The following is a 7,417-nucleotide window of genomic DNA, read 5'->3' on the forward strand; positions in this document are numbered from 1 at the left end:
CTATCTAGGTTGGTTCCGTACTTGGTAACCCCAGAACCTAAGAGGATTGCTCGCTTCATCGGGGGTTTAGCCCCAGAAATTAAAGCAAGTGTCAAGGCATCAAGGCCTGCAACCTTCAGATCAGCGACTGATCTATCTCTATCTCTCACCTCGGACGTAGTCAGATTGAGAGCTCTCAGGAACTCAGAAGAGAATAAGAGAAAGCGTGAGGATGATACCTCACGAAGATCAGAGAAGAGACACCGAGGAAATATCGACCACAAGAAAGGGTCAGGATTTAGGAAGGATGGGCATCAATCAGGGGATAAGCCCAAATGTAAAACTTGCAAGAAGAACCACTTTGGGAGGTGTCGATTGGAGTCGAAATCCCAGTCTTTCGCGAGACCATGTGGAATCTGCAAATCCACAGATCATAAGACCTTGGAATGTAAGAAGCTGAAGGATGCAACATGTTATGGTTGCAATGAGAAGGGGCACATTAAGCCTAATTGCCCAAAGAACACCAAGAAAGCAGAAGAGGGGAAAAAGACCAATGCAAGGGTCTTCAAGATGGACGCTAAGGAAGCTGTTCGAGATGACAACGTGATTACAGGTACTTTTCTCGTAAATGATGTTTTTGCTAGAGTATTGTTTGACTCTGGAGCAGATAAGTCTTTTGTAGATAATAAGTTCTGTGAATTGTTAAAATTGCCTGTAAAAGCCTTAAGTGTGAAGTATGAGGTGGAATTAGCTGATGGAACCATAGAAACCGCCTCAACTGTTTTAGATGGATGTGTTATATCCATTAGGAATCATTCTTTTCCATTATCCTTGCTTCCCTTTAAGCTAGCCGGTTTTGATATAGTGATAGGTATGGATTGGTTATCGCGTAACCAAGCCCAGATTGTGTGCAACAGAAAGCAAGTGGTAGTTAAAACTCCGTCCGGTGAGTCACTCACTATCCAAGGAGATACCCAGCATGGATTGCCTGAGCAAGTGTCTATGCTCAAGGCATCCAGATGTCTGCAGAAGGGCTGTGTCATTTATATGGCACAAGTTACTATTGATGAGCCAAAGCCAAGGATTGAAGATATCCCTGTCATTTCAGAATACCCTGAAGTTTTCCCTGAAGAACTACCTGGTTTACCACCGGATAGGCAAGTGGAATTTCGAATTGACATCATTCCGGGTGCGGCACCTGTAGCAAGAGCACCATATAGGTTGGCACCAACGGAGATGAAGGAGTTAAGGACGCAATTAGATGATCTGTTAGCTAAAGGTTTTATTAGACCTAGCTCGTCTCCTTGGGGAGCGCCAATTTTGTTTGTCAAAAAGAAGGATGGATCGATGCGTCTGTGCATCGATTACCGTGAGCTTAATAAAGTCACTATCAAGAATAGATATCCATTGCCTAGGATCGACGATCTGTTCAACCAATTGCAAGGGGCAAGCTACTTTTCAAAGATCGACTTGAGGTCAGGCTATCACCAGTTGAAGGTCAAGGATGAAGATGTGCACAAGACAGCGTTTAGGACTCGTTATGGACATTATGAGTTCCTAGTGATGCCTTTTGGGCTCACTAACGCACCAGCCGCATTCATGGATCTCATGAATCGCGTCTGCAAGCCTTATCTGGATAAATTCGTTATCGTCTTTATTGACGACATTCTTATTTACTCAAAGAACCAAGCTGACCACGAGAAACACCTCCGTTGTATTCTCAAACTTCTACATCATGAGAAACTCTATGCCAAATTTTCAAAGTGTGAATTTTGGCTTCGGGAAGTCCAGTTCCTTGGACATGTGGTAAGCGAGCGTGGTATCCAAGTAGATCCCGCTAAGGTAGAAGCAGTTATGAATTGGCAAGTGCCAAAGACACCTACCGAGATTCGCAGTTTCCTAGGATTAGCAGGATACTATAGGCGATTCATCGAGAATTTTTCAAGGATTGCTGCGCCCCTAACTTCGCTGACTCGTAAGAAGATCAAGTTTGATTGGGGCCCTAAGCAGCAGGAATCCTTTGACATTTTGAAGAAGAAGTTGAGCAATGCACCAGTATTAACATTGCCCGATGGTATGGAGGAATTCGAAGTGTATTGCGATGCGTCACACACTGGTATGGGCTGTGTACTCATGCAGAGAGGCAAGGTCATTGCCTACGCTTCACGACAACTAAAGGTGCACGAGAAAAACTACACCACCCACGACTTGGAACTGGGTGCCGTTGTATTTGCATTGAAACTATGGAGACACTACTTGTATGGAACCAAGTGCGTGATCTATTCGGATCACAAGAGCCTTCAACATTTGTTCAATCAGAAGGAATTGAACATGCGACAAAGACGATGGATGGAAACTTTAAATGATTACGACTGTGAGATAAGATACCATCCAGGCAAGGCAAATGTAGTTGCCGACGCCTTAAGCAGAAAAGAAAGAGTAAAGCCGATAAGGATCAATGCCAAGCGCATAGAAATAAGGAATAATTTGAACGAAAGGGTGTTAGCTGCACAGAAGGAAGCTGTGTTGGAAGCTAATTATCCTGAAGAAAAACTAGGAATAACTGAGGAGCAGTTATCCTATGACAAGGATGGAATGCTAAGACTAAATGGACGAATATGGGTTCCAGTTTATGGAGGACTTCGGGATGTTATCCTCCAGGAAGCCCACAGCTCCAAATATTCCGTTCATCCTGGAGCTGATAAGATGTACCAGGATCTGAAGGCAAACTACTGGTGGATTGGTTTGAAAAAGTCGGTAGCTGAGCATGTAGCTAAATGTCTGACTTGTGCGCAAGTCAAAGCCGAGCATCAGAAGCCGTCAGGTTTGCTTCAGCAACCTGAAATTCCCACGTGGAAGTGGGAAATGGTGACGATAGATTTCATCACCAAATTGCCAAAGACAAGGAAAGGAAACGATACTATATGGGTCATAGTAGACAGGCTAACCAAGTCAGCACATTTCCTTCCCATTAAGGAAACTTTCAGCTCTGACATGTTAGCTCAATTGTATGTGGATAAGATCGTAGCTCTACATGGTGTACCAGTATCGATTATCTCTGACCGAGATACAAGATACACCTCTCATTTTTGGAAGAGTTTCCAACAGTCTTTGGGCACGCGCTTAAACTTTAGTACGGCTTACCATCCGCAGACGGACGGACAGAGCGAACGTACCATCCAAACATTGGAAGACATGCTTCGAGCATGTGTGATTGATTTAGGTGGCAATTGGGATAAGCACCTACCATTGATAGAGTTCTCCTATAACAATAGCTACCATACTAGTATAAAGGCTGCGCCTTTCGAGGCATTATATGGTAGAAAATGCAGAACACCCACCTGTTGGGCAGAAGTAGGAGAAGTTCAACTATCAGGACCAGATTTGGTTTTTGAAACAACGGACAAGATTGTCCAGATTCGCGATCGCTTGAAAGCTGCCCAAGATAGGCAGAAAAGCTACGCTGATCCAAAGCGTAAGCCTTTTCACTTCGAAGTAGGTGACAAAGTATTGCTTAAGGTATCACCCTGGAAGGGAGTGATGCGATTTGGTAAGAAAGGCAAGCTAAGCCCGAGATACATAGGACCTTTTGAGGTTATCGAACGCGTCGGATCAGTCGCCTATAAGCTAAACTTACCTGAAGAGCTTAGTAGCATTCATAATGTGTTCCACATCTGTAATCTGAAGAAGTGTTTCGCTGACGAATCACTGGTCATACCGCATACAGATATACACATAGATGAAAGTTTGAAGTTTGTGGAAAAACCATTGTCGATTGAGGATTGACAGGTGAAGAAGCTTCGGAGGAAGCATGTGCCTATAGTTAAGGTCAAGTGGGATGCCCGTAGAGGTCCCGAATTCACATGGGAAGTAGAATCCACGATGAAAGAAAAATACCCTCATTTGTTCCAGTAAATCTCGAGGTCGAGATTTCTTTTAAGGGGGTGAGGATGTAACACCTCGGAAATTTACGTCCAATAATGCATTGACACGTGGCATAGGCTTTGGATATGCGAAAACATACTTTAGAGGGACTAAAGTTGTCAAATAGTGAAACTATGGAATATAAGGATCCAAAGTGTCAACAATGGATAAATAGGCTCTACAATAACCCTACATGATGTTTATAACCCTTATCGGATAAATCATGGATCATACGAAGCGGAAAATGTAAGAAAGTGAGGAATTACAAACTACAGGGGCTAAAAGTGTCAACATGTTGAATTTATACCTCTGAGTGATCTTTTGGCAAACCCGAAGCTTTATAATGATAAAATATACTCACTAGAATATGTGGTAAAAATTTCATGAAGTTTCGTTATCGTATGAGAAAGTTATGACCAAAACCGTGCACGAAGGGCTAAATGCATCAACGTCGAATTTCATGACTTTTCGGGTGAGCGCAAAGTTAACCGAGGACTTTACCATGTTTGTAAATGTCCCAAGGTCCTTAAAAATCAAGTTTGAAGGTCTAATGAGCAAGATAGATGGCCAAAACCTCGTAAGCAAGGACCAGGGACCAAAACGCAAACTTTGAAAAAGTTTTGGTGGATCAGAAGACCCAGGCGGCCCGCCTGGGGACCCTTACGCGGGTCGCGTGGTCTGCCCAGTGACAGAAAACCCACAGCTGCTAGTTTCAGGTCTGTTTTGCGAGTGGTTTCCAGCTGTTATCACCTCCTAAGCTCACCAATGGGCTTACATGCAATTGAGGACACTTGTAACCTTCCTACAACATCTGTATCACCTTAAATCAGATCAAAATCTTCATAAAAGGGGGACTTGAAGTTGTAACCAAGAACACTTGCATATTCAAAATTCACAAGATCAACTCCTGGAGCTTTCTGGACGACAAGGCACCTTCCTAGTGATCTCTAAGCTTTATTAGGACTCTTGTAAGTGTGTATACCTTTTTCTAATTCGTTGTAGCTTAGATTATTAGCCGAAAGTCAATCCGTCGTAAATCTAGTTTGACTTTACGATTAAACGAAAATGGCTCAGTCATTTCTCAAATTGAAAGTACCTACAAGTTGGTATCTATGTGGGTAACAAACCTCAAAAGTGTATTTTCTGATTCCCACTCTAAGCATGATTATTGTCGAGTCAAAGTTTTTCTTAAAAAGTCAACAGAATGTGTTTTTGCAAAATTTAGCATAAATAGTAATGTAGGTCACATGCAATCTGTTTGATCATCAAAATAACTTTGTAATGAATGTAAGAACATGTTTTATCATGATCAACTCGACAATTTTTAGTATAAACCAGGATTGGAACCGAAAGTCTTATAAAATGACTTTTTCTTTGACTCTCGATTCGGATCCGTGCATGCACGTTTGAGATCTGCCTTAGGGCTTATTTTGGACCATTTTTATATATGTACAACTCTCTGAGATTTTACAACTTGGTTCAACACTTGTCCGATTCATATGCATGTTACCGGTTTATGCTTAAATATGACTATTTTGCCCTTTTTGCTATAAAACGCGATTTTTGAAAAAGTGAAAGAGTAGAAACCTTTATTACTGATTTGTAAACTTGCACCAAAAATTTGATATCAGTTTGAGGTCCAGATTTAGAGTTATGCTCAATATCGTAATTTGAAAGCCTTATGTTACTTAAACGGCGTAATTAGCATATAACCTATTTAAGCCTACTTTTTGATATCAAACTTTTTTCCCACTGATGTTATATAATATTTTGGGATTTTTGAAGATTTTTATTTAATTTTTGGCTGATCGTATCATAGGTCTCTAAGTTTAATTCGGTAAATACCGAATTTACCCTTTTAAGCCATAAAATGAGTTTTATAAATCTTTTTGACCCCAAACCTTTTTCTACTGATTTTATTTGTTAAATAGATTATTTTGAGCATTCTGGAAATATAAAAATATCAGCTTTCTTTTGAAAACCCGGAAACGGCTCTAAATCGCCTTTTTAAGCGTTTTTAACGCATAGTATGTACTATAACCATATTAAACATATAAGGTTAATACCTACTGATGTTTTTAACATATTTTTATAAAATAACAGTAAGTATAAGTTTTTGAACTCAGGTTTCCAGTTTTGACACTTTTAGCCCTTGTGAAATTACCGAAATACCCCTAAGGTGCATAGTTTGGTTTTAAATGATAAGTTTTGTATATGGGTCATACCCTACTGTTGTAATATGTTAAATTAAGTATATTTACTGTATAAATCAGACCTGTAACTCAGATTTCAAATTTAACTCTTTTATAATCTTTTAAATGACCAAAATGCCCTTATAAGGCGTAATTTGAGTTTAATTCCGTATGGGGCAAAATAGAAGTTATCTTACTGATATTATAACATATTTAAGGCATATTATCTCAGGGAACTTGCATATGACTCTTAAGGCTACCGTAACGCTCTTTTAGTGTTCGGTTCGGTTTATGTAACTAGTTTGCATAAATTGACCGAAACGGGTCAAACATTATCATTTTTGCCTCAAAATCCAGAATGTATTTGGCTTACCCATATCATACAAGTATCCAAACTTGTCGGGTCTAAATCACGTTCTATCCGGTCTTCGCTTAATCGTGCGTTTGAACCGTATCGTCCTTAAAACTAACCGGTCTAGGCTTAGGCTTAAATAAAGACCCGTTAGAAATCTAATAGGTTATTATAAACCTTTGTTCCAGAATAGAAGAACCAGTAAAAGCTACCTTCACTTGCTAGTTGTGATTTATACTTACCAAGGTAAATACTTTTAACTTATTTTCCCTATACGGGCTTGGGTTACGGTATATAGAATACCGCTTGATCGAGCATCAAATCTTACACCTTTGGGTGGTTAATTGAATAATTTGATCGGCTCGTTTAAACAGTCTTGTTTTACTTAAAGCCTTTGGGGGGTTAATGACCATGTCTCGGATATCCTTGGCATCATCTTACGAGATGGCCACGACCAGAGCACGAGGTGTAGGCGTACACCTGTCAGTGTATAACTCATTATTGTGGTGTGTCTATTGATCTTTAACCCGGACAAGATCCGGGCTACTGAACGCACAAGTAACATGTAATTCGTTCACAAGATTATTATAAATAATTATCCCAAGTTATAAAAATGTTTTGTGCCTTGAGCATTTAAATCAATTTTCAACCTTTTCAAAATGAGTCAGTTAATTTGTATTTACCAGTGTAAACTGACGTATTTTTCCCAAAAGGTTAAGTGCAGGTACCTTACGTAATAGGCTGGCTGTCTTCTAGAGCGTCCACAATAAGTCTCGCAAGCTTGGACGACAATAAATCTGTTGAACAATATCTTATTTTATTTTGATCCGCCTGTAGATCCGTTTCAACTATTAGTGATATTTAATATTACATTCTGTTAAAGTTGAAATGAATCTATCTTTGCTTCCGCTATGCATTTATATATTGTGTGGTTTGTCTATGATGATGCCAACTACGTCACTATACTCCC

Source organism: Helianthus annuus, chromosome 3 (genome assembly GCF_002127325.2).
Source record: "Helianthus annuus cultivar XRQ/B chromosome 3, HanXRQr2.0-SUNRISE, whole genome shotgun sequence".
NCBI lineage: Eukaryota > Viridiplantae > Streptophyta > Magnoliopsida > Asterales > Asteraceae > Helianthus > Helianthus annuus.